Source organism: Erithacus rubecula, assembly GCF_903797595.1.
Source record: "Erithacus rubecula genome assembly, chromosome: 25".
Lineage (NCBI taxonomy): Eukaryota > Metazoa > Chordata > Aves > Passeriformes > Muscicapidae > Erithacus > Erithacus rubecula.
In genome coordinates, this window is record NC_136677.1 from 2,961,780 (window position 1) to 2,986,862 (window position 25,083).

Below are 25,083 nucleotides of genomic sequence, written 5' to 3' on the forward strand. Positions count from 1 at the left end.
CCTTCCATCAGAGGCTCCCAGCTGCTGACCCAAGATGGAAGATCATCAGTTGGAATTGTGTTTTCTCCAATTGATTTTTTGAGCAAAACCTCTCCTTTCAGGGAGAGGCCATATCCACAAACCTTGATGTGTGCACCAATTGATGCTTCATCAAATTCTGCTGGAATTAAAACCATCCCAGCTGGTTTTACCCCCAATCCAGACAAGAAATGATTCCACACGTTCCTACCTAAACTCCAATTAATAAACACTCAGCTCAGCTCCATGACAAACGTTTTGCAAGCACCTGTGGGTGTTTTTGGGATCAAAGGAGCTGCATTCCTTCCTGCCCAGGCACAGATCCCATCCCTGCCTGCTGCAGGAGCCACTGGGATGGATGGGCACATTGCTCCTCCAAAAAGCCATTTTATTCCCAAAAAACTGGGAATGAGGGAAGGTAGAAAGGCTCTCCATCCTTCTACCTATTTTTGCCTTTAATTCAATATATCCTAACCAGCTTTGGCCTCCAACAACCTGCCAGGAGTCATCCAAGTCTATAAACCAGAGGGGATGAAGGCACCTGGCACAGGGCAGCTCCAGGAAATCACAATATTTCACAAATCCAGCTTCAATACCCCAAAAATCAATATATTCCTAATCAATGGGGCTGCTCAGGCACAGTGCCCCTGCAATCCAAACTTATTCCTTCCTAATACTCTCTTCCCTTCTGTTTTCTTTTGGCTCCCAAAATGGTGTGAAATCCAACAATTCAGCATGTGATCAAATGCACAAAAGTCACCAAGACCTGCCTTGAGCTGCATCAAAGTCCATTTTTATCCCCAACTCGTCCAGCCACAAAGAGCTACAAATAGGCAAAGGGAGCTAAAAGGTTTTTGGATCCCTACAGAAAAAGAAGATGCAGCTTTAGGTGTCGCGGGATTTTATTTTTTCCCGCATCCATTAATTTCAAGAATGAAGTCAAGATTTTTTTTAATTTTTTTTTCCTTTTTTTTTTTTTTTTTTTTTCTGTGAACGTGGCTGGTTATTTGACGAGTGAAGCGTTAGATTTGCGAGTTGTTCTGCAAGCCAAAACACGCTCCCTTTTCATTCATAACACTGAGCTGCTCGGCGTTAAACAGCCGATTATCATGAATGAAGTGGGTGTAACTTCCTTGAAATCCTCCAAAGACCTGTCAAAGCACAGCTACTGCAGCTCGCTTTTCTCCTTGAAGCACACACATCATTGCTTTAATTGTTCCCCGATCCCCCAAATGTGTTCCCTTCAAAGCCAGAGGGTTTTTGATTTTTGATTTTTTTTTAATTTTTTGGGGGAGGAGAAAAAGGGGAAGGGTGGGGAATGATGCCTCGGGTAAAGAGAGGGAAAGTGGGGTTGTGTCTCCGCTGTTGAATTTTGATTTTCTTGGGGGGGGAATCTAAATTAAGCTTTATCCGTTTAAAAGTGTGGCAGACAAAACCTCACAAATCAAAGCCCTGCTTGTTTTGCATGGATAATCAAGAGCCTCTGGCTCTTTTGCTAAGAGGAAATGTTTAACCCTAAAAAGAGGACTCATGGTTAAAGTGCTGGCCAAAGGCTTCCAAAATTTAAATTTAACTGCAGGTCTGCCATTCTCCACCTCCTTCCCAAAGTTTATTTTTGCCCCAGTGTTGCCATTTTGCAAAGCAGGACTTTGAGGCAAGAGGCTGAAAGAGTGCCCTGATAAACACACATTCAATCGAGGAACTGGTTTAGTTCCAGATCTTTCCAAGGATGACCATTATCCCAAAGAAAGACCTGCAGCATCTCAGCCTTTGCTCTTATCCCACTCCAGGAGAGCAACCTTGGCCAGCAATAAATTGTGATCTCACCACTGACCCACCAAATATTTCACCCTCTTGCCTAAATATTTTTACAGCCTGGGAAGCTACAGAAAACCCACTAAAACAACCCCAAACCCACAAGCACACTTAACAAGGTTTAGTCTTGGAAACACTGGGGAAAGTGGCACCAGGGAAAACTATTGAAATTTTCATATTTCAGCTCAGATTCTCAGCTAAATCTCATTATCTCGCCCACAACCAAAACATCAAGAACAAATCTTGACGGTGCTTTCACGACAACAGCTTTTGTACATCCCTTAACAGCTCTAACAATAACAAAGGCTGATGCTTGTTGGGAAAGAAACATAAATATTTGTCCAGCATTTTGGAAAACTCCAAACTTGGGATGCATTGCAGCCAGCTCTGGAGACAGCAGCGATTCCAGAGCAATTCCACCTGCTGATTTTTATCACAAAGGGGTGATAAACCTGGGAGCATCCACGTTTGACTGGACACTGGATCCCACTGAAAATTCCAGTGAAAAAAATTGGATCATCATCTTATAAAAATCCACATCTCTCCCTAATGAGCAAATGGAAATGACAATTCCCAAGGAATTTCCCTGCTCCCATGGAAGCCAGGGGGAATTTGGACACTGGTTTCAAACTCAGTGAGAGCTGGCTGACACACAGGATCTGCAGGTTACATTTTCCTTCTCCTGACTTTAATGGGCACAAGATTCACTGAGGATCCACTCGTGCTCATCTTTAGCATCCAGTGCTAATTTCAGCTGCATCTGTGGCTGCATTGCTGTGAAATGCATCACTGGCTCTGACTCACCCTGCAGAGGACACGTTTGTAAACTGACCCACCATTGACAAAATCCTCTCTTTCTTCACTTGGAGGAGGCGAGATGAGGCATAGGTTCCCCGTCTGATTCATTTCCTGGGGAAATTTTTACTCCCTGCATCTTTTTTCAGTCCTTATTCAGCCAGCGAGTAGTGAAGTGATTAATACAAAATCCATGCTTGACACAGAGTGGAAGGATTCATTCAAATTCTTTTAAAATCAGCTCTTAATTAATTGCTTAGAAAAACAACCCATTGCCAAAAATGTGGGGGGTTGGTTTTGCTTTTTCCTTTTTTTTTTTTTTTCTTTTTTTTTTCTGGTTGAGAAAGCTTTTTCAGTTGAGAAACTAATTACAGGCAACGGCACAGAGCAAAATGCATGAAGGACAAAACCTGGCACCTTTTTGATACTCAGCCCCTCAGAAGGAAGAAATAAGAACCTGGACAGAGCTCCAGGGCAGCTCCAGCTCTGCTGCTTCTTCACTTCCATCCAGCCCTGATCCTTGTTCCCAGCCCTGCAGAAATCCTGTGAGGATCAGGCACGAACACAGTGAGCAGGAAATGCAAACTGCCAGAAATAAAAGCTAAGGCAAAGAGAGCCCTGTGGAAACTGCTGTAAGTTTCTTGACCATTTTTTATCTCCCTGATTATTGGTACCAAGGCAGTACTAACCAAGTCCAGATCGGGATGGGGCTGGGAACAATCCCTGGGGCTCGCAGGGCTCAGCCTCATTCCTCCATCCTGCAGGGTGCACAAGCTTAGCCTACAACATCCAGGAGAAAACGAGCGTGTCCTTTCCCTTCAGCTCTGCCTCTCTCCCTCTCTCCACATTCTTCTCCTCTCGCCTTTTCCACGGCGAGCACTGAATGATGGGATTTTTGACATCAGAGGAAAGTCATCCCTTCTCCACTCCCCCAGCTCCTGGCGTTTCCTCCTCAGCTCTGCTGGTTTGCAGGAAAAAAAAGTGTCTTTACCATCCCCACTCAGGGACCAGCTGATCCCAGCCCAGCAGCATCTCTGAGCATCCTAAACCTGCCCCAACACACCAGGCTGGCTGATCCGCTCTCCCTGCAGCCTCTAAAGCTCCTTCTGCTGTCCAGAGCTGGCACCCACTATAGCAAAGTCATTGTTTAGGCAAGGTAAAGTGACCTCTGTTTACTGGGACAGCTCAGCCGCCTGCAGGGAATAACTGGGCTGGAGAGAAGTGAAAATGTGGCTGGGAAAGCTCGGCGCTGGCTGCCACAATGAGCTGAATGTTCAGGCAGTTCATGCCCTCTCTCCTGCAGCTTCTCCAGCCCTTTGATTTATTATCTGCAGCCAGACAGCCAATGACCCCATCCCGCTGCAGCGAGCCAAGGCCAGATGAGAGACTTGTTCAGCTCAGCGCATTTTCTGATCCCAATAAATACCCCCTTAATTATCATAAGCTGCCAGACACCTGCCATAAGTTGTTTATTAAAGAATAGCATTAAATCAGGGCTTTTTTTTTCTTTTTTAGGATGCATTTCCTCCTGCAGCAAGTCCAGTGGATCCCAGCTGGACTGGGGATGGCGAGCGCAGGAACCGCGGCTCTGAGTCACGGAGCTGCTCCGGGGGGGCGGAGGTCGGAATTTCCTGCTGGCCCTTGGCCTTGTAAATCACCACGTCCTGTTGGAGCAGAGCTGCTGGGAGGTCAGGGAGTGGGAGAGCTGGGGATGCTGCCCAGTCCACCTGCTTGGGGGAAGGAGGGGTGGGAATGCTGTCCCAATACCACAGCAGCACCCGGGGTCTTCTTGCTCCACACATAACTCAATAATTCATTATTCAGTATCATGAACGACACTGATACAACCCCAGGAGATTTCTCTGCCTTCCTTCAAGCCCCATAAATGAGAAGCCCTGAAAGCCAGCCTGGCATCAATAACATCTATGGATCAACATGGCATCAATAACACCAATGGATCAATATGGCATCAATAACACCAATGGATCAACATGGCATCAATAACACCAATGGATCAATATTGCACCAATAATACCAATGGATCAACATGGCATCAATAACACCTATGAATTTGAAGGGGAAAATCAAAAGGTTGGTTGGGATAAGTCCAACCCAGTGAAAGTCTTCCCCATTGAACTTAATTTCTGTTGTAGCCAGAAAGATTTCACTGAGATAAAGAACTCACACATAATTCAATAATTCATAATTCAGTGTGCCCTGACATCTTCAAATTCCTGACAACCTCTCTGGAACCACACATTGCCCATCCAGCCACCCACAGACCCAAATCTTCTCTTACATGGATGGACAACACTGATACAACCCCAGGGGACTTCTCTGCCTTCCTTCAAGACAGATCCATCAATGAGAAGCCCTAAAAGCCAGCCTGGCATCAATAACACCAATGGATCAATATGGCATCAATAACACACCTATTTCACCAATGGATTTGAAAACCAAAATGTTGGGTGGAGATCCTGGTATAAATCCAACCCAGTGAGTCTTCCTAGTTGAACTCAATTTCAGCTGTGGCTGGAAAGATTTCACTGTCCCAGAGAACTCATGGCTGGGCTGTGCCACGATGACTCTGAGAAAAGCCAGTGGTTAACTGAGACAATGGACACCATGAATAGGGAAAGCAGCTTTTTAGCTGTGCAAAGATCACCTTCCAGAGCAGACCCAACTGGCCAAAATCAGTGTTTGAGGCAGGAAATTGAATGGTGGAAAGGAAAGGAGGATGCTGATGGTACTCAGCAGAATTCCTGGTCGTCCCCCAGCGATGGTGACACAGAACCAAATTTATCTTACACCAAAAGCACGTCCAGGAGGGAAAATGAGCCCAGCACATTTTAGCAGTTGTTGCCTCAGACTCCACACAGAGGGGCAGACAGATTTATCCCAGGCTCACCTGGTACCTGGCCATGTTGTACAGCTTTAATCCCTGCACTCAGAGAGGCTGTTAAACACCACACAGTGACAATCTCACACAGCAATACAACAGCCCCTACCTATGGGGTTATAATCCCTTGCCAACAAATGGGTGGAACTTCTAAATATTTATTTTCAGCCTTACATTTCACCCTTCTAGCTGAATTTGCTTGAATTATTGTAAGGAATATTGTCCCAATGTCTGGCCAATGGAGACACAGAGATCCCCACTCCAGCCCAGGACTGCTAAAAGCATTTGTGACACTGAAACTGCCTGGGGAGTTTGTGTCTGAATGGATTTTGACACATCCTAAAAATATTATGGTTTTTTGAGAGGGGATCAGTTGGTTCCCATCAGATTTTCACATTTTATCTAGGAGATGGTGGTTCTAGGAACATCTTTTGGAGCATATTGTTATCTAATGGCATCAAAATCATTATCTAAGGGCACTAAAGACTCGTGCAAAAAAATTTCCATGAGAATTACAGACAGGTAGAAGCACAAGGAGATTAAACCTGAGCAGGTTTAAAACCAAGACACGCATTTTTATCAGCCAAAGGCAATCCCCCCCTGCAGACACTCCTGAAGGACAGTGGGTGCATTTCCATCACTCAGCATTTCAAAATCAAGGCTGGGTATTTTTCATGCAGACAGAGAAGCCTTTTGGGCAGCAGAAGGTCAGAGCAGCCCGTGCTGAGGATCCTGGCTGCCTCCAGCACCTCCCCACGCTCACCTACAGCAGCACTTGTTGTTCACAGCCAGCCTGTTTCCCCACGGATGACCAGACCTGACCCTGCTTAGATTACAGAAGTTAAAGGGTCCAGAAGTGAGGAAAACAGGAAATCCAAACAGTGAAAATCTCAGCAATAACGTTTCCTAACAAAGACCTTCAGATCTCGCTCGGGGCCAGCAGCTGCCTTGGTGACGTCCAGAAAGGGCCATGTTCAGCCTGGTCTTTCTGCCATTTATTTTTACCCTGTTTATTTGTCTATACTGTGACATTCTCCTCCTTTTTTAAAGGCTTGGTCATAAATGAGGGCGCTAATCCAGACCTAAGAAAACAGACCTAAATGCACCTACCCCATGACATGGAATTTTCCCCACAGAAAATCAAACCTGTGCACCACATAAATCCCCTTTTGGGACCACAAAATTGGGATTGAATCCTGCAGGGATCTGCAATGAGATGATCTGCTTAATTTATTGTGCTACTACCTCTAGGGCTGCAAAGCAACTCCAAACATGATCCTGGTAAGGAATGATGAGCTTTGTTTTGAAGAAAAATATCATGTTTGTTTGTTTTGGTGCTTCTGCGTTTTAGACCTCACCCGAATCTCCTGACCAAATATTCTGTACAAGTTTGGCTGTGATACTGCTGTGGGCCAAATCTGTGGGTGGCATAAATTGGCATCACTCCTGTGCCACTGGGTGATCAGCAAAGACCTTGTCCTGGCTCTTCCCAGAGCCCTTTATGGGAATTTAAGGAGCTTGGAGAGGCATTTTTAAGGTCTGGTTGCTTTGAGTTCAAATTTTAGATTTCCCCCCGGGTGGTTTTGGGGGTGAAATTAGCCTCTTGCTCCCCGGCAGGGCAGGTTTTTGCCATTACACTGCCATCTAGTGCTGCGAGGGAAAAGAACCCAGACCTGGAGGGGCCCCACAGCAAGAGCCAAGCTCAGGAGTAAATGAAATCCAATTAAATTAACAGAATCGCCAAGTGCACAGCCAGTGGTGGCCCTCAACCGTGGCAAAATAACAAAACACTTCCCAGAGAAGGAATTGCGTAGAAGCTCGTCCATTTTCCAGCTGTTCTCCATGGTGGGGGACATTCAGGATGTGCAAGTTTGAAACTGGAAGTCTCCAAATCCAGCTGCTCACCTGGCACCAGGTGTTATTGCTGCCACAAGCAGGAGTTTTTTTCATGAGATGAATCCTCCTGCAATCCCCTGAATGCCTCCAGCCACGTCTTTTCCAGCTTTTGTGGATCCTTCCCTCAGCCCAACTCCCTCCTGCCTTCAGCTCAGTTGTATCACAACATCTGGGCCAAATTTATTCTCTTTGTAATTGATTTCAGTGGTTTCCACCATGGGCTTTTTGGAGTCCCTCTGCTCAGCCATCACTGTGATCAGCATCCAGACAGGATTTTCTAAGGCAGCACGTCACAGCACTCCCAGAAACCCTCCCCACACTCAAGGACTGGCCAGCAAAGCTCAGACTCAACATCTGAACACTCACCAAGTGACCTTTCCCAGTTCAAAAAGCCCAGTCCTGAGGTTTTACTCATGCAGAGGATATTTGTCCTCAGTGGAATGTGTGTCAGAGGGCGTGAAAGTGAGAGTGTCTTGAGGTTAGTGATTGTTCAGCCTCATAGTGGATGAATCATATGATAACAGCACAGCAACATCCTGCAGGGTGGTGGGAGCCTCTATTTCTGGCACTGTGTCCCTGCTCTGCCTCGTGAGCAAATGGTATTTGTGCTCTGCTGCAGAAAAACCCAACCCAAGCTGGCTGGACCTTCCAGAATCCCAAGTGCCCCCCTGAGCTTCCAGACCCCACTTGGGTGATGGGGCTGGGATGGATGGGATGGAACAATATTTGTGTTTCCTTGGCCACAGCTGAGCTCAGTGGGAATATCAGGGATCTGGGACAAGCACTGGGTGCTGGGGGAAGGAGCTCAGCAGTGCAGCTCAGATTTATCTTTGCCTGTTTTCCTGCTGGATGACCACAAGAAAATCATTTTGCCTTTTCTCCCTCTTTTTTGTCTCTCCAGACCTGCAATCCACTGCTCTGCTGCTCTCTGAGCTGCACCAGGAGCACACTCAACCTCCTTTGCCAACCTAAACACAAAATAAGGATCTTTAAGGTCCTTTCCAGCCCAAACCTCTCCACAATTCCACCTGTGGGAAGCCAAACACGGTGCAAAGCAGATTTTGGGGTTGCAGCAAAAACCACCAAGGATCTGCAGCTCCCAATCCCAGTTTGGGATTTCAAGCAGATATTTCTAACCTCTAAACACCACAGGGGGGGTTCCAGGGGTACAGATATGGGATGTGGCTGTTTTGGGGTGCACATCCAGCTGTTTCATGCATCCCTCCAGGGGAAGGTTGCTGTAGGAACCCCTGGAATAGCCACACTTAGGGCAGAGACCCTTCCCGAGGTGATGGCAGGATTTTGGCCTCTGGTTTGGGACTCTGCTTCCAAAACATCAACAACTGGAGCTCATATTTCAGCCATAATCCCACAAGATCCCAGGGAACCGTGGAGGAAACACCCTGGGAAAAATCAGGATAATAATGGAACATTTTTGTGGGGAATAACACCAGGGAAAAATCTTTAAAACGCCATTCAAAAACTTCCAAACAAATGTTTTATCTCTCATTAGAAATTATTTTCTTACGTTTTACTTCTCAATTGTTTTGACTATATCTTTACTCTTATTTTTTCATATATGAAAGAAAAATCCAAACTCTTTTAACCCATCCCTAGAGAATATACATTGCCTTTAAAAATAATCAATATTTTGATGAAATGGCAAATTCTGACCAAATGTATTTTTTAGGAAGAAAAGAGGAAAACCTTCCTTCAGAGAAAGGCTGGGCCTGTTTCTGAAAATAGTTAAATATGAAATATTTTGCAAGAATTATCTTCTGTTTAACTCTAAACCCAACAAATTTCTCAAACACCACTAAATGATCACCATTATGATTTTTCCATCCCCACTGGAAACTCTTGCAGGGTTTTGCAGTAGGAATTTCCAGGATATTCCCACTAATAAGAAGGAGATTTTAAAAACAATCTAGGGGATTAGCCACACATCTTCCATTAAAACTGAGGCACCCTTGGCTGCTTTACAATCTCATGAGATTCATTTGAAGAAAGTCTATTTAAAATGAATGTAAAAGTGGGCCAATATTAAAATGTGGGAGCTGAATCCCTTTTCAGTGCTGTGGGATCAGATGGGAAATTCTACACGTGCAGCACCCAAAAGGTGCTGCACTGGATTTTTAACAGAATTTAAATGACTAAATTTAAATTGAAATTATTTAATTCCATGTCAAAACAAACACAGAAACAAAAAAAAAAAAAAAAAAAAAAAAAAAAGGTTTCAAGTCAAACAAGCAAATGTGGACATCAACAAGGGAAAGCAGAGATGCTTTATGGGGTCATGTTGACTATTCTGACTTCAGATCTTTGGGTCATTTGATCCCATTTTGCTGCTCTCAAATCCCAGAATTTAACCTGGCTCTGACACAGCCCCAAAATGCAACAGCACCCCAAATCTGACACCACCCCAAAATCCAACAGCACCCCAAAATGCGACACCACCCCAAAATCTGACAGCACCCCCGTGGCCCAGCCAGGCTGAGCCTTCCTTGCTCCAAAGAGAGGAAAAAATCCTGTCAAATACAAAAAATATCTCCAGTGCTGCCTCCTCCTCATTTCCTGACTGCAGGCAGAACGGAAATAGCCACATTTCCTGAGCAGGGCTGTTCTCCAGGGAATGGCAGCCTGGCTGTCTGTCTGTCTGTCTGTCTGTCTGCAGCAGGGGCTCAGGAGAATCCCTGCATTCCCAGCAGGAGCTGGCATAAAGCACTGAGGTGCAAGGGACACCCAGGAGGAGATGGGAATGTGAAAATGGGTTTAGAGGGGGAAAAGAGGGAGAAGAGAGGGAGAAGGAGAGTTCCCAGGCAGGTCTGTGTGCAGGGAAAGCAGATGGAACCTCAGAGCCCCCAGGTTTGGCTGTGCTCTGGATATCCTGAGGCTGCATTCCAGATAAAGGGAATCTGTTTGGTGCCTCTGAATGGGGTGTTTCTATATCCTTATTCTATATTCTATAGTTCATATTCTATATTCCATATTCTATATCCTTATTCTATATTCTATATTCCCTATTCTATAGTTCATATTCTATATTCTATATCCTTATTCTATATTCTATATTCCCTATTCTACAGTTCATATTCTATATTCCATATTCTATATCCTTATTCTATACTCAGGGAATCTTTTTGGTCCCAATTCCTCTGAATAGGGTGTTTCTATATCCTTATTCTATATTCTATATTCCATATTCTATATTGTGTATTTAGGGAATCTATTTGGTCCCAATTCCTCTGAATGGGGTGTTTCTATATCCTTATTCTATATTCTACATTCCATATTCTATATTCCATATTCTATATTTAGGGAATCTATTTGGTCCCAATTCCTCTGAATAGGGTGTTTCTATATCCTTATTCTATATTCTATATTCCATATTCTATATTCTGTATTTAGGGAATCTATTTGGTCCCAATTCCTCTGAATATGGTGTTTCTATATCCTTATTCTATATTCTATATTTAGGGAATCCACTTGTTCCCAATTCCTCTGAATGGGGTGTTTCTATATCCTTATTCTATATTCCATATTCTATATTTAGGGAATCTATTTGGTCCCAATTCCTCTGAATGGGGTGTGTCTATATTCTTATTCTTATTCTATATTCCATATTCTATATTTCATATTCTATATTCTATACTCAGGGAATCTATTTGGTCCTAATTCCTCTGAATGGGGTGTTTCTATATCCTTATTCTGTATTCTATATTCTATATTTAGGGAATTAATTTGGTCCCAGTTCCTCTGAATGGGGTGTTTCTATATCCTTATTCTATATCCCTATTCTATATTCTATTTGATATCCTTATTCTATATTCTGTATTTAGGGCATTTATTTGGTCCTAATTCTTCTGAATGGGGTGTTTCTATATTCTATATTCTGGGGATCTATTTGGTCCCAGTTCCTCTGAATGGGTGTTTCTATATTCTATATTCTGTATTCTGTATTTAATTGGTCCCAATTCCTCTGAATGGGGTGTTTATATATTTTTATTCTATATCCTAAATCTATATTCCTTATATAGGAAATCTTTCTAATCCAAATTCTTTTGAGGAGGGTAAAGTTTGGTTTCCTAAAAGTTGGGTCATAAAACTGGGTTTCCCAAAAGTTGGGTTTCCTAAAAGTTGGGTTCCCCTAAAGTTTGGCCCTAAAAGTTTGGTTTCCTAAAAGTTTGTATTCCAAAAAGTTGGGTCCTAAAAGTTTGGATTCCTAAAAGTTGAGTTTCCAAAAGCTGGGTCCTAAAATTTGGGTTTCTTAGAAGTTGAGTTTCCCAAAAGTTTGGTGTCCCAGAAGTTGGATTTTCTAAAAGTTTGGTCCTAAAAGTTGGGTTTTCCAAAAGTTTGGTTTCCCAAAAATTGGGTCCTAAAACTTGGGTTTCCATTCTCCTGAAAGTTGGGTTTCCCAAAAGTTGGGCCCTAAAAGTTGTCATTCCATTCTCAACTCTTTGTTTTGATGCTGTAAATCCTAAATAAAGAGATTTAGGCAGCTCTGAGGGTAAATCAACCAACCCTTAAAGCAGAGGAAATGATGGACACTGCCAGTCTCAACTGGCATTTTAAATTTCAATTTAAATTCTGGATTTTAAATGATTGAAATTAGTCAAGGAAAATCTTATTCACAGAGGCAGTTTGAGGAAAAAGAATAAAATATTACAGGTATAAGGGCTTGGCTCCCATTCTAATTAATAAATAATCTCCAAAATGGTTTTGCCTGGTGGGAAGTTGCATCATGTCCCAAAGAGAATGACAGCTGATAAAACCAATAATAAAAAAAAAAAGTTTGCTTGATGGAAACATCACCTCAACCTGACCAGCATCAAACCAACCAATCTGCTGAGCTGCCCCATTTTTCACCCACAAAACATTTTTGCTTTGGTAATTATCAATCACCCTTCTGCAGAAAGGTTCCTCCAATTTTTTATTTTTTTTTTAACTACTCAATCCTTGGAGAGAAAGATGAATTTTAATGATTTAGATTATTAACCTAAAGGTTGATCCAGACTGGGAGGAACAGAATAATTTGTTTAATCATTATTATTATTTATAATTATTTAACATAAGGGAGAAAAATATCACCTTAAATGTCATCATGATGCTTTTTTAATTGCCTCGGATGAAATTCAGAATAATCATTACTCTGTAAATGTATACAGATCTAATTTTAAATACCCTAAGATGCTGGATATTTCTCTGGAAAATGCAGAAGATGCATATTCATTACTGGATAGGGAATTGCAAAGACAGAAAAGAATTGATCAACCAGTTATTGAAAATTAATTCTTTTTCCCAATTCACTGCTGGGCTGTTATTTGACACGAGGCAGAAAGAAAAAGTTGAGCCAGATAATTTTTCTTATTTTCTCATTCCAGAACTTTAAGATGTGCCCTTTAGGAGGAGGGATGATTTGTGAATGCCTAAAAAATGTGCTTTTAATTTGGAAATATTTATATTGTGCAGTTATCTGCACTGAGAATGGTCACCCAGCACAAGGAGAAAATTCCCTCTGTGAGGAATATTGGAGCCCAGCCCCACATGGGGCATGGAAAACCACAGGAAACACACAAAACTCATTTCAAAGCAATTGTTGCTGCTTTAGTGGTTTTTTTGGGGTTCATGCAGTTTCTTTTTGGAGATGAACAGCATAAAAAAAAAGAAGTTTTGGGATGGAATAGGATGCTCAGAGCAGCTGTGGCTCTGGGAAGTGTCCAAGGGCAGGTTGGAGCAGCCTGGGGTAGTGGAAGGGGCAGATATTCAAGGTCCTGTCCAACCCAAACCATTGTGGGGCTCAATAAAGAACAATCCTGTGCAGGACCAGCATCTCCAGGGCATGGACAGCATCCAAATGGGATATGGGGCTGCAGTCCTGACCTGTGCCCCCACACACACCCCCAGAGCAGGGCCAGCTCCCATCCAGTGCAGGTAACTCAGTATTTTTCCCTGCTCACACTTCATTCTTCAAAGGCTTTGGACTTCCAGAAAGTTGTTCTGCTTTTTTTTCTGCTCACAATCAATATTCTAAAACCCTTGTACTTTCAGTGATAACCCAGCACTTCTCCCAGCTCACACTTGATTTTCCAAAGCCCTTGCACTTCCAGAAGGCAATTCTGCATTTCTCCCTGCTCACACTTGATTTTCCCCAGGTACCCCAGCACTCCTCCCTGCTCACATTCCATTTTCCAAAGCCCTTGGACTTCCAGAAGGCAATTCTGCATTTCTCCCTGCTCACACTGGATTTTCCAAAGTCCTTGCACTTCCAGAAGGTAATTCTCCATTTCTGCCTGCTCACAATTGATTTTCCCCAGATAACCCAGCATTTCTCCCTGCTCACATTCCATTTTCCAAAGCCCTTGCACTTCCAGCAGGTAACCCTGCATTTCTCTCTGCTCATATTTGATTTTCTAAAGCCCTTGCACTTCCAGAAGGCAATTCTGCATTTCTCCCTGGTCACACTGGATTTTCCCCAGGTACCCCAGCACTCCTCCCTGCTCACACTGCATTTCCAGGTCCCTTTGTGCCCCAGAGCTGGGCTGGGGCAGGTCCTGCCCTTTCCCACCCCATCCCATGTCTTTGCCCCTCTCTGTGCTGGGACAGCCCCCTCCAGCCTGGGCTCAGGGAAACATTTGCATTTTCATTGGCACAGGTACAGCATTCAGGATTCTTTCAGGCAGGGCCAATTAAAACAAGCTGAAAACTGCTGAGTGAAGCAGTTTCAGGCAGGATCTGCTTACATTCCCCCTTGGAGAAAAGCAGGGGGCCCACTTGCTGTAACTCTCTCCCTCTCTGCACAGCGTGGGTTTTCAGCTTTTTTTTTTCCTCTTTTTTCTTTTATTTTCCTTTTCTTTTTAAGGTGGAATAACTTGTGCCCTTTACACAGGGGCTCTAAGTGATGGGTGGCAGGACTTGAGAATGTGGCTTCTTTTTCAAACCAAACTGGGGCATGGGAATTAAAAAAAAAAAATATAATAAAATGGGAAAAATAAAGAAAAAACCACCAACCCCAAAAACTAGTAACTCTGCACAGATTAACACACTTTACCTCCTTCACAAACCTTACATGGTATTTTCTTAAAAAGGAATAAAGCCACATAATTAGCAATCAGTTGAAGCCTAAGGCTTTTCTGCCACCACAGAGACTATTCAATGCCTACTGGCTCTCCTAACACTCTCCTATTACTCTTGGGTTTCATTTTGGACAGCCTCTTTCAAAGCTCAGCTATGTTGGAAATGCAAGCTGACAGGTTAAAAGATACCATTTTTATACCCCTGAGCAAATAAAAGGAAATAAAATTTAAAAGCCCATCCTACCAGGGCTGCTTTATTTTATAGTGATAATCTTTGAGAAGGTGCAGGAATGCTGAATGGTCCCAGGGATGGAAGGATATGTGGTGAAAAAAAAAGGTCAGGATTCTGCATCCAGCTCTTTATCCTGAAAAAAAACCTTTTTATTGGCACTGCCCTTCCCAGAGCTCACTCTTCCAAACCCCTGCATGCCAGGACTGCCACAGAGAAAACACCTGCAAATGGCCCTGCATCCATCTGGGGGGGAAATGGGCTAATCCAGCAGAACAAACCACAGCCCAGGGATTTGCATTTCTTCTCATGGCTCTGAATGAGGCTGTGTCACTCCTGGGCTCGGGCTGAATGGAGGGGAAATGTGAATTGCATGTGAAATTTGGGTCCATTTGGGGTGGAGCTGGGTTTCAGGCAATGACAGAAGCCAGAGGGCTCTGAATATAAATTTCTTTTCACCTTGATGAAGCAGCACTGGGCTCACACAGACACCAAGGATTCCCATCAATGCCTGAGCAACCAGAAACTAAAACATAACCAGAAAACAAATCATAACCAGAAACTAAATCATAAACCTGCCATGTCATCCCTCTCCTAATTGTCACAAGATGTTAATGAGAGGCACAGGAGGAGCAAGCCAGGTGACAGCTGGAGCAAACAGAAAGGATTTGAGCCAGCAGAAACAGCAGATTCCTCAGATCAGCCCTGAGAGGAGACAATTCTCTTCTCTTTGCTTTCAGAGCCTTGCTCTAGGAACAGGCTGGCCCAAGGGACTGGGAAAGTAGGGCATGAGGACTATTCTGGATCAAAATCCTTTTTTTTTTATCAAAGGCTGCCAGATGCCCTCCTCAGTGACCTGGAGCAGCTCAGCTCACCTGTCACAGGTGCCCACAAAGGCATTTATTGATCTCAGCAGGGCAGGCAGCACAGACACATCAATCCCTGAGTACACAAAGGTGCCACCCTGTGATCCCAGCCCTGCCTGTGCAGGGTGTGGGGTTATTGATCTCTGGAAGGGTGAGCAGATCCCCAAATTTAATAGCAGAGGGCAGTGTGTGACATTCAGGTGGGGACTTTGATGCTGGATGTGAAGCACTCAAAGGACTGAGCTGATCACCTCCCTCTCCTGCCCTGCCCCACAGCCCCACCTCTCCTCTCAAAGAACACTTCCCATCCCTCTCATCCAGGTGTCTTTTAGCTGTTAGAATTTTTTCCTGCTTTCTTCCCCTATTTAGTGTCCACCTGGATTCACCTCTCCACAGCAAAAAGCAAAAAACAAAAACATCCTCCAGGCACAGACCTCCTCTCCAGGTCTAAGCAAGGCTTGGACTGAGCAGGAGATGATCAATGGAAATCCAGTAAAAAAGGGAAAGAATACAAAGAAAATCCTTGCAACAAAACATCCTCCAGGCACAGACCTCCTCTCCAGGTCTAAGCAAGGCTTGGACTGAGCAGGAGATGATCAATGGAAATCCAGTAAAAAAGGGAAAGAATACAAAGAAAATCCTTGCAACAAAACATCCTCCAGGCACAGACCTCCTCTCCAGGTGTAGGCAAGGGTTGGACTGAGTAGATGGTCAATGGAAATCCAGGTTAAAAAAGGGAAAGAATACAAAGAAAATCTTTGCATCTGAGGTGGATCAAGGTTCCACCTACCTGGGACACTTTCTAGTGACATTTGCTAAGGTCATCCCCCAAGCTGGGATTCCCTCAGCCATGCCTTACTGGGCAGCTTTTCCTCCTGGTTTTCAAGAGGAAGAAAAAAAGAGGCAAAAAAATAAAAGAGAGGATCAGGAAACACTCACTTGGCCAAGTCCTGAGCAATTCCCAAAACGTGAGTGAGCCCAGGTTTCCTGCTGTCCTCTCAGAGATGGGATTTTCCACTCCCACCTTTCCCCCTCCTACTTATCTCCCTGCCTTGGCCCCTGAGCCTGCCTGGGTCCAGCAGTGCAGATTAGAGGCTGAGCACTGCTCAGAGCCCAGCTCCCAGGCAGCCTGCAGAGATAAAAGCAGCCAGACACTGTCCAGAGCCAGCCAGGGCAGAGCTGGGCTGCAGCAGCTCCCTGGGGTGATCTGGAGTGGGGACACCCCAGCAGCTGGGCTGAGTCCTGCAGGAGAAACACTGCTGGCTGCTCCCTGTGCTTCAACAGAAACCAAAATGGACAAAATGTGCAATGGAAACCTCCTCTGAGCATCAAAGAGCTGCTGCTCTGGGGTGCAGAGGAGAGAGATTCAGTGAAGGACAACCTGAGACCCCCAGGCTGTCAGAAGTGATGCCCAGAGAGCAGCACTGCAGCCTGCCAGCCCCTCAGTCCTGCTGCTGCTCTGGGAGCAGGGTGAGGATTTGGAGAGCTCAAGGAGGGCCCTCAGTAGTTTTTCACACTTTTTTTTCCAGGATTTGCTTTGCTTTGAGGCAGTGCTGGGTCCCTGTGCTCCCCATCCTGCCATGGCACAGCAGTGTTGGTGGGACTGTGCTCAGGGTGATCTGGAGCTGGGCTGTGACTCCTGCAGGCACAAACACTCCTTGCTGCTCCCTGTGCTTGGACAGAAATCAAAATTTCCAAAATATCCAATGGAAACCTCCTCTGAGCATCAAGGAGCTGCTGCTCAGGGGTGCAGAGGAGCAGCCAGTGCCAGCCTGCAGGAGCTGCTGAGCCAGCAGCACACAGTGGCACTGCTCAGGGTGACCAGCTCAGTGACAAAGTGCTGGCCCATCCCTGTCCCCATGGCTGACCCCCAGAGCACAGAGCTGTCCCTCAGGCCCTCTCTGGTTACATGATAAGAGCTGGGCCTGACACAGCAATATAAACACAGCATAAATATGGGAGGGACTCTGCAGGGACACGCTGCAGTGTCCAGGGGATTCTCCAGAGCAGGAGCTGTCACATTTATCTCAGGCTCCTCCAGAGCTGCCTGGAGCCACGGGCAGAGCACACAAAAGGACCATTCAGGGCAGCCCAGCACCAGAAACAAAGCAGATGCTTCAGGGAAGTTTGAAAAGGCACAGAAGGTTGGCAAAGCTCCTCTCCCAAATCTCCTTGGCAGCACCAGCAGCAGCCCCAGGCCAGTGGCAGTGTCTGGAGGAAGGGCAGTGTGCAGGACAAAGCTTGGCAGGCACCAGGGATGCAGAGCTAAACCAAAGCTCAGAGGCCACTAGAGCTTTTCAACTCTTCCACCAAGTTTGGCTGGTGAGGTCTATTGGGCCTTTTATTTATTTTTTCCTTCACTGTTTTGGCAAGTTAAGGAGTGGAATGGGAAAGCAGAAGCTCCATCTGACCTGCTGGGAGGTTTGGTCTCTGTGAAACACCAGAGAGGTCAAGGTGCAGGGAATGTGCATTGCAGGTGAGGTTTCAGAGGCTGAAGGGTGGCACTGAGTGGATTTGGAACTCTCGTTAAAGAGGATACAATAAATCAGGTCTGAAAGCAGGGACTGGTCCAAGCAAGGTCAGTTTTCTATCAGGAAGGCATAAGGGAAGATTCAAACACTTTAAGTGCAGGAAAAAAAAACAAAACAAAACAAAACAAAACCAGTTTGAAATGAACTTCCTACTGATTTAAAAATCCAAACTGCTTTTTTGCTCCTAGCTGGTATTTCAGGAATGAGCCTGAGCAAAGGCACCTGGTCTGGTTTTACAGACTGAACTGCTTTTGGAAAGGAGTCAGATGGGATTTGGACAAAAACAACGGAGGCCCAGACACAGAGGCTGCCCTGGGAGAGCAAAGCAGCTGTCTGCTCTGCTCCAGCCCTCACCATGTGCTCCCAGGGAAGGCAGGGGGACCTGTTAGGGGTGGCTCAGACACAAAACCCTGGCTCCAAACTCTGCAAGCTCAAAGCACACGGGGACTGTGAGCAGCAGCAGCAGCTCAGGGGGATGCTGGAACTCAGGAGAGCAGCAGGAGGAAGCTTGGCAGGGCCAGAGCACCTGCTGGCCCTGAGCTGGGAGGTTTGCAGAGAGTCCCAGTGGTGGCCAGGATAACAGAGGGGACAAAATCTTTGTCACTGAGCAGTGCCACTGTGTGCTGCTGGCTCAGCAGCTCCTGCAGGCTGGCACTGGCTGCTCCTCTGCACCCCTGAGCAGCAGCTCCTTGATGCTCAGAGGAGGTTTCCATTGGATATTTTGGAAATTTTGATTTCTTTCCAAGCACAGGGAGCAGCAAGGAGTGTTTGTGCCTGCAGGAGTCACAGCCCAGCTCCAGATCACCCTGAGCACAGCCCCACCAACACTGCTGTGCCATGGCAGGATGGGGAGCACAGGGACCCAGCACTGCCTCAAAGCAAAGCAAATCCTGGAAAAAAAAGTGTGAAAAACTAGTGAGGGCCCTCCTTGAGCTCTCCAAATCCTCACCCTGCTCCCAGAGCAGCAGCAGGACTGAGGGGCTGGCAGGCTGCAGTGCTGCTCTCTGGGCATCACTTCTGACAGCCTGAGGGTCTCAGGTTGTCCTTCACTGAATCCCAGGATGGTTTAGGTTGGAAAGAACCTTAAAGCTCATCCAGTGTCACCCCTGGGACACCTTCCACCATCCCAGGGTGCTCCAAGCCCCAAACTGACCTTGGGCACTGCCTGGGATCCAGGGGCAGCCACAGAGGGCATCCCACCCTCTGATCATCTTCCTAACATCTCATCTAAATCTCTTATTTTGTAGTTTAAAACCAAACAACATTAATTCTGAGATCAGCAGCATCTCCAGTTGAGTCCAGCCCATCCATGTGGAGCTTTGTGCATTAGCCTGGAGTGAATTCACTCAGTTCAGGAATTTGGGGCTCTGATCTCCACTCAGAGCCTCTTGCTGCTGCCACCAAGCAGGAAAATGCCAAATATGGCTCATACCAATCCCACCTCTCCCTAATCTGTTTTGTCAGCTCATCAGAATCTTGAAAGCAACCTTTAAGTGCTGGGAGGCATCCTGGTCTCTAATTAGGCTCAGTCAGATTTTGTGGTTTAGTCAAGCCAACCTGGCTCACTGCTGCAGCTTCAAACACATGCACTCAAAATCAGTTTTTCCAGCCAGAAAAAGATAAGGGCCCCAGTTTCCTCCCCTCAGATAAGCTGAAGGAGAAAGGAACATGAAGTCATGTCCCTGCCACCCCAAACTCGTGTGGTTCTGGGTCCCTTCTCCACAGCTGTGCTTTGCTGGCATCCAAAGGCAGAAACTGAAGCACAGGGTGCTCCAAGGGGTGGGAAATAAAAAAAAAATCCAGGGATTTCCAAGCCATCACAGAAGGTTTGATAAGCCACTATTATTTGTATTTTCAGAAGTGTCACAGTGTTCTCAGCACTTTGCAAACAACAAGTCAGAACTCACAGACTTTTCCAACCAACAGCAAAATGCAAAAAAGGAGAAAACTCAAGACTGACTCACTCTGCCTGATTATGAAGCACTTTATGAAACTTTTCATCAGCCATTTGCTTCCTACAAAAAAAAAAAAAAATTCTAATCCAATTTATTGAATCATTTCAGCCTTGCAATTATGTAATTCCTGATACCAGGGAATTTCCACTGTGTGTTTTGATCACCCTTAGAACCATCTGCAGAGCCTGAGTGGACAGGGATGCCAGGGCAAGGCACTGACCTGGTGTGAAGGTGACACAGGACTCATGTTCCCTTGGAATACAACTTGAACCTTGGAAATCCCTGCTTGGCAATCCTTCCTTGGCCATGGCATTCCCTTCTCATCCAGCTGCCAAAAGGAGATCTGAAATGAAAATAATTAACATTAATCACTCATGGTTTTGTTGTTTGGTTTTTCTTCCCTGTTAAGCGTCCAAACCCGTATCTTAGATAAACAAAAAAACAAAAACAAAAACAAAACAAAACAAAGGAAAAAAAACATTTGGCCCCAGCCAAACCTTGGCTCTGAACAAATCTGGGTAAGATACCCAGGACTCTGTTGTGTGGAATCCTGTGAATTCATTTACCTCCAATTTGTTCATTATTATTATTGTTCATTATGGTATTCAGACCCTGTTGTATTTTGGTTATAGGGGTGGCAGAAAGGATAATGCAATCAAGTTTTTTTGTGTAATGGAGGAGCAAAAGAGCTTTATTTAAAGAAACACTGTAGTCATAGAGAGTAGTTAATGAAAAACAGAATAGAAAAGGTTTATTGGTTTAAAAAGGTAACACTTCTTCATAAAAATGCTTTTTGCAAAACATCACATTTCTCACACACCCTGCAGGTGTTCAATCATTGTTATAATTTCTTGTCTTTGAGCAGCCTGAGAAACCCAAGGCTGCTTTTCCCTGGTTCCCAGCAATATCCAAGACCCCAAAGCCAGGCTGTTCCCATGGACGTGCCCTGAGGCTTGGGCACATCTCACCCACCTTTAGGGACTGCCTGAGGAAGCTGAAGGTGAGGGGTGTCCCCAGGGCACCCCACAATGACACAGGGCTCCTCTGGGGGCTCCACCTCTCAGCATTGCCTCTGGGCAAGGCAAACCAGCTGTTGGGAGCCAGCCAGAGCCTCAGATCCAGCTTTTCCCTGAGCTCCCCATCCTGGCTGCTCCTTGGCTCCCACCCAAGAACTCAGCACCTGGGGAAGGCTCAGCCCAGCTCAGCTCAGCTAAGCCAGCCCCAGTTGAGAGGGCACAGGGGCTGCCACCATCAAACTACCCACCTTCCCTTCCCACAGCTTCCAGGAGACACGAGGGAAGTGCAGCTACTTAAATAAATTTGGTTAAAACAAAATGTCTTGGGTTGCAATGCAGGATGTGGCCAGAAATGTGTATTCTATCACAGTGACCCTGGCACATATTATCTGCTAATGGGCCATCTTTAAACCAGCTGGGGCAATCATCGTTATCTTTCACCATGACCCACCCTTCATCCAGGAGGTATCACCTGTCAATGGGCCATTGTTTAAAACTGGGTGTGGCAGCGATTCTTATCCCTGTGGGAGATATCTCCTGTTAATGGGCCATTGCTTAAAACTGGGTGTGGCAGTGATCTTTATCTCCTGGCACACATTATCTGCTAATGGGCCATCTTTAAACCAGCTGGGGCAATCATCTTTATCTTTCCCACAGCCCATCCTCCCTCCAGGAGATATCTCCTGTTCATGGCCAGTGAGTCCCAGTGCATGACTGATAAAATTCCATCATCCCACTGGGAGATGCTCCAGCCAGGGCAGGAGCCAAGCCTTTCCTACCCAGATAAAAACTGAGATTTTGGACACCAAGGCACCTTCTTTCCACTGGATTCCAGAGGAAAGCCAGACCTTTCCACATCATCCCTGGACCTTCAGAGGAAACTGCACCTTCTCCAGGAGCACTGCTCCAGCTGAACCACATCTGCCACTGCAGGAGGATGCAGCCACCATGGAATGGGACTGCTGCCACCACCCTGACTGACTGACGGGTGTCAGCTTGGATTCTGACTCTGGCAGTGTTTTGGGATTGTTCTTTGTAATACTGTATTTCTATTTTAATTTTCCTAGTAAAGAATTGTTATTGCTAATTCCCATATCTTTGCCTGAGAGCCCCTTAATTTCAAAATTATAATAATAATTTGGAGGGAGGGGGTTTCTATTCTCCATTTCAAAGACAAGCTTCTGCCTTTATTGGCAGACACCTGTCCTTCCAACCAGGACACACAGCAAGTTTGGGGAGGAACTCTGGGTGTTTGGACATCCTGGCAGTGGTGTTTTGGCTGGATGGGCTGTTGAGATTGAAATGCCATCCAGTCCTTGGAGATTCTTCCAGCAGCAGAACCCTTGGAGCTGCCTTTAAGCCCCCTCCTCAGTCCATGTGGGGCTTAAGGGCAAGGCTGCACTAAAACCTAACAGGGTGAGAAGCTGCAGAGCTCTGCCTTGTGTCTGCAGCTTCAATTTTGCTAAGAAGGGATTAATTAATGAGCAGTGGACAAGCCCATGGTGATTCCCTGGCAGCTCTGGCACAGGGGAACCCTCACCATGGAGATCCAGGGCTGCTCCCACACATTACCCTGGCAGGAGGATGCCCACACCCAGCCAGGACCCCACATCCCTCCTGAGCTGCTCCAGGGTTCCCCCAGTGCCAGGGGAGCAGAGAGCTCCATCCTGGCGTGCAGATGGCTCCCACTCTCCTTTGGAGAGGCTGAATGACTTTTCAAACCTTTGATTCCTGATGTATTCACTTCAGGAGACACAAAAGTACAAAATCTCAGCATGGAGTGACTCCTTTGCTTGCTTTATTTTTATTTTTTTCCTTCCCACACCCCCCCCCGCCCCCCCCCATCCCTTGTCTTTTCTTTTCTTCTCTTCTCTCCCTGGACAGTTTTATAATTTTGGCCTGTGGCCAGAAAGTCTGTCCTGATTAGCCTGGGCTGGCTGTGAAACACCTGCAGCCCATTAGAGCAGGAGGAGGGAGAAAATCCCTTGTCATAGGTGAAGTAATGACCAATTCTTCCTTTGTTTTAACACTAAAAGGACAGTCCGGAGAAGAACCAAAATAAAAACCCCGTGGCTTTATCACCTCACCTGCCATCGACTCAGCTGCAGCCACTGGGTCATTTTTGTCTGATAAGTGACTCCAATAATTTGTTGTCACTTCACTCTGGTGAGATTTACAGGTTATTAAATATGATGTGCACTTGCTGCATTTGAACAGTGCCCCCTGCACCTTATTTTATGTCTCTGTGAGGAGCCAACCAGGCACAGGGAAGGGAATTTCCTCTGGGCAGGTCACAGCTGCATTTCTGATCCCAAAATCCCTTCCAAAGTGTGTTTGTGCACCAGGATGGTCATTCCTCCACAGAGGGGCTTGGACCCTGCTGGGATGTGGCAGCAAAGAGATGAAAACATCCCCCAGATCCCTCCTGTTCAGCAGGGTCACAACCAAAACACACCTGGGATGAAGGGAAGGAACCAATGAGACCTCAAAATATATATGGGATGAAGAAAAGGACACAGTGAGACCTCAAAACACACCAGGGATGAAGAAAAGGTCATAGTGAGATCTCAAAATACACTTGGAATGAAGGGAAGGACTCAGTGAGACCTCAAAACACACCTGGGCTGAAGGGAAAGTCACAGTTACACCTTAAAATAGACCTAGGGTGAAGAAAAGGCCACAGTTACCCCTGAAAACACACCTGGGATGAAGAAAAGGTCATAGTGAGATCTCAAAACGCCTGGGATGAAGGGAAAGCCTCAGTTACACCTTAAAATAGACCTAGGGTGAAGAAAAGGCCACAGTTACACCTGAAAACACACCTGGGATGAAGGGAAGGCCCCAGTGACACCTCCTGGGGTGGGGACACCTCTGAGTGTCACAGGTGTGCTGGGACAGGAGCTGAGGGCACAGCCAGAGGTGCAAACCACTCATCCTGCTTCACACCTGACAACAAAGTGGGAGCTTAAAGGCAGCTCCAAGGGCTGGCTGGCATTTCAATCCCAAAACTGCCAGGATGTCAAAAAACCCAGAGTTCCTCCCCAAATTTGGTGTGTTTTAATCAAATTTCTTTATGTAGCTGCAGGGCACTGGAGATATTTAAACCCCAGCAGCTGAATTTTTTTAATTCTGCATCCAGTGGAGTTCAGCCATCAATACAAAAGAAAAGGGAAAAGAAAAACTTGTGACCACAAGGGACTCTGTCAAATATTCCCACTGCTGTCCTGGAGCATGGAAAAGCAATGCTGCTGCACACAGGTCTGACTATTTGCATTTTTAATAATTCAAGAGTTTAATTAGTATCATGCCCTTAATCAGAGGCTGAAAATACAGCTGAAGTCATCAGAGCTTAATTAGTTTGGAAAAAAATAAAAAAGATTCTGCAGTGAAAATGTCTTGACTAACATGGAACTCAGTCCTCAGCTTTGGGCTTCAGATGAGCTTTTACCTGTTGCTTTTGATTTTCAGTTCCAGCCCACCTCAGAATAACTTAAAATCCTCAAATAAATTAGTTCACTTCCTGTTTATCCCTGTGAACTCTTCCACAGCTTTCTTGAACTGGACTTAGGAAAAAAAACCAATCAGTTTGAAGATAATAAATTAGATTAAACCAGGTGTAACCCATACATGTGATATTCCCCTCTGGAGGAAATAAAACTGCTTTTAGAACATCCATAATTGTCTCTGGATCTTCAGCAGGAGCACGTGGGGGATCAGTGTATGGGTAGAAAAATCCCCTTTTAGCAGCAAGAGTGGGAGCTCAGACTGGTCCCAGCTGGGCTCTGGGTGGTGAAGCCTGGGAGGTTTGGTCCTGTCCCATCCTCAGATGGTCCCAGAGGAATTCTCCCAGTTTGGGATGAGCAAATCCAAAGGCAGGAGCCATCCCTTCCTCCCTGCCAGGTTGTTGGTGTTGTACAGGACATCCTGGATGGGCTTTCCCAACAATATTTCATTTAATGCTGGAATTCATCACCACCCAAGGCTGGAGAG

The 25,083-nt window shown here is 45.6% G+C and overlaps 1 long non-coding RNA gene across 1 annotated transcript in view; it reads right to left on the minus strand.

Moving 5' to 3' along the window:
• The window catches only part of LOC306812241, a 45,945-nt gene that overhangs the window by 14,014 nt on the left and 6,848 nt on the right, over positions 1 to 25,083 (minus strand). The window contains exon 3 of the long non-coding RNA XR_013776834.1: positions 20,298 to 20,420. This is a non-coding gene — a long non-coding RNA (uncharacterized lncRNA). The remainder of the gene's footprint in view (positions 1 to 20,297; positions 20,421 to 25,083) is intronic.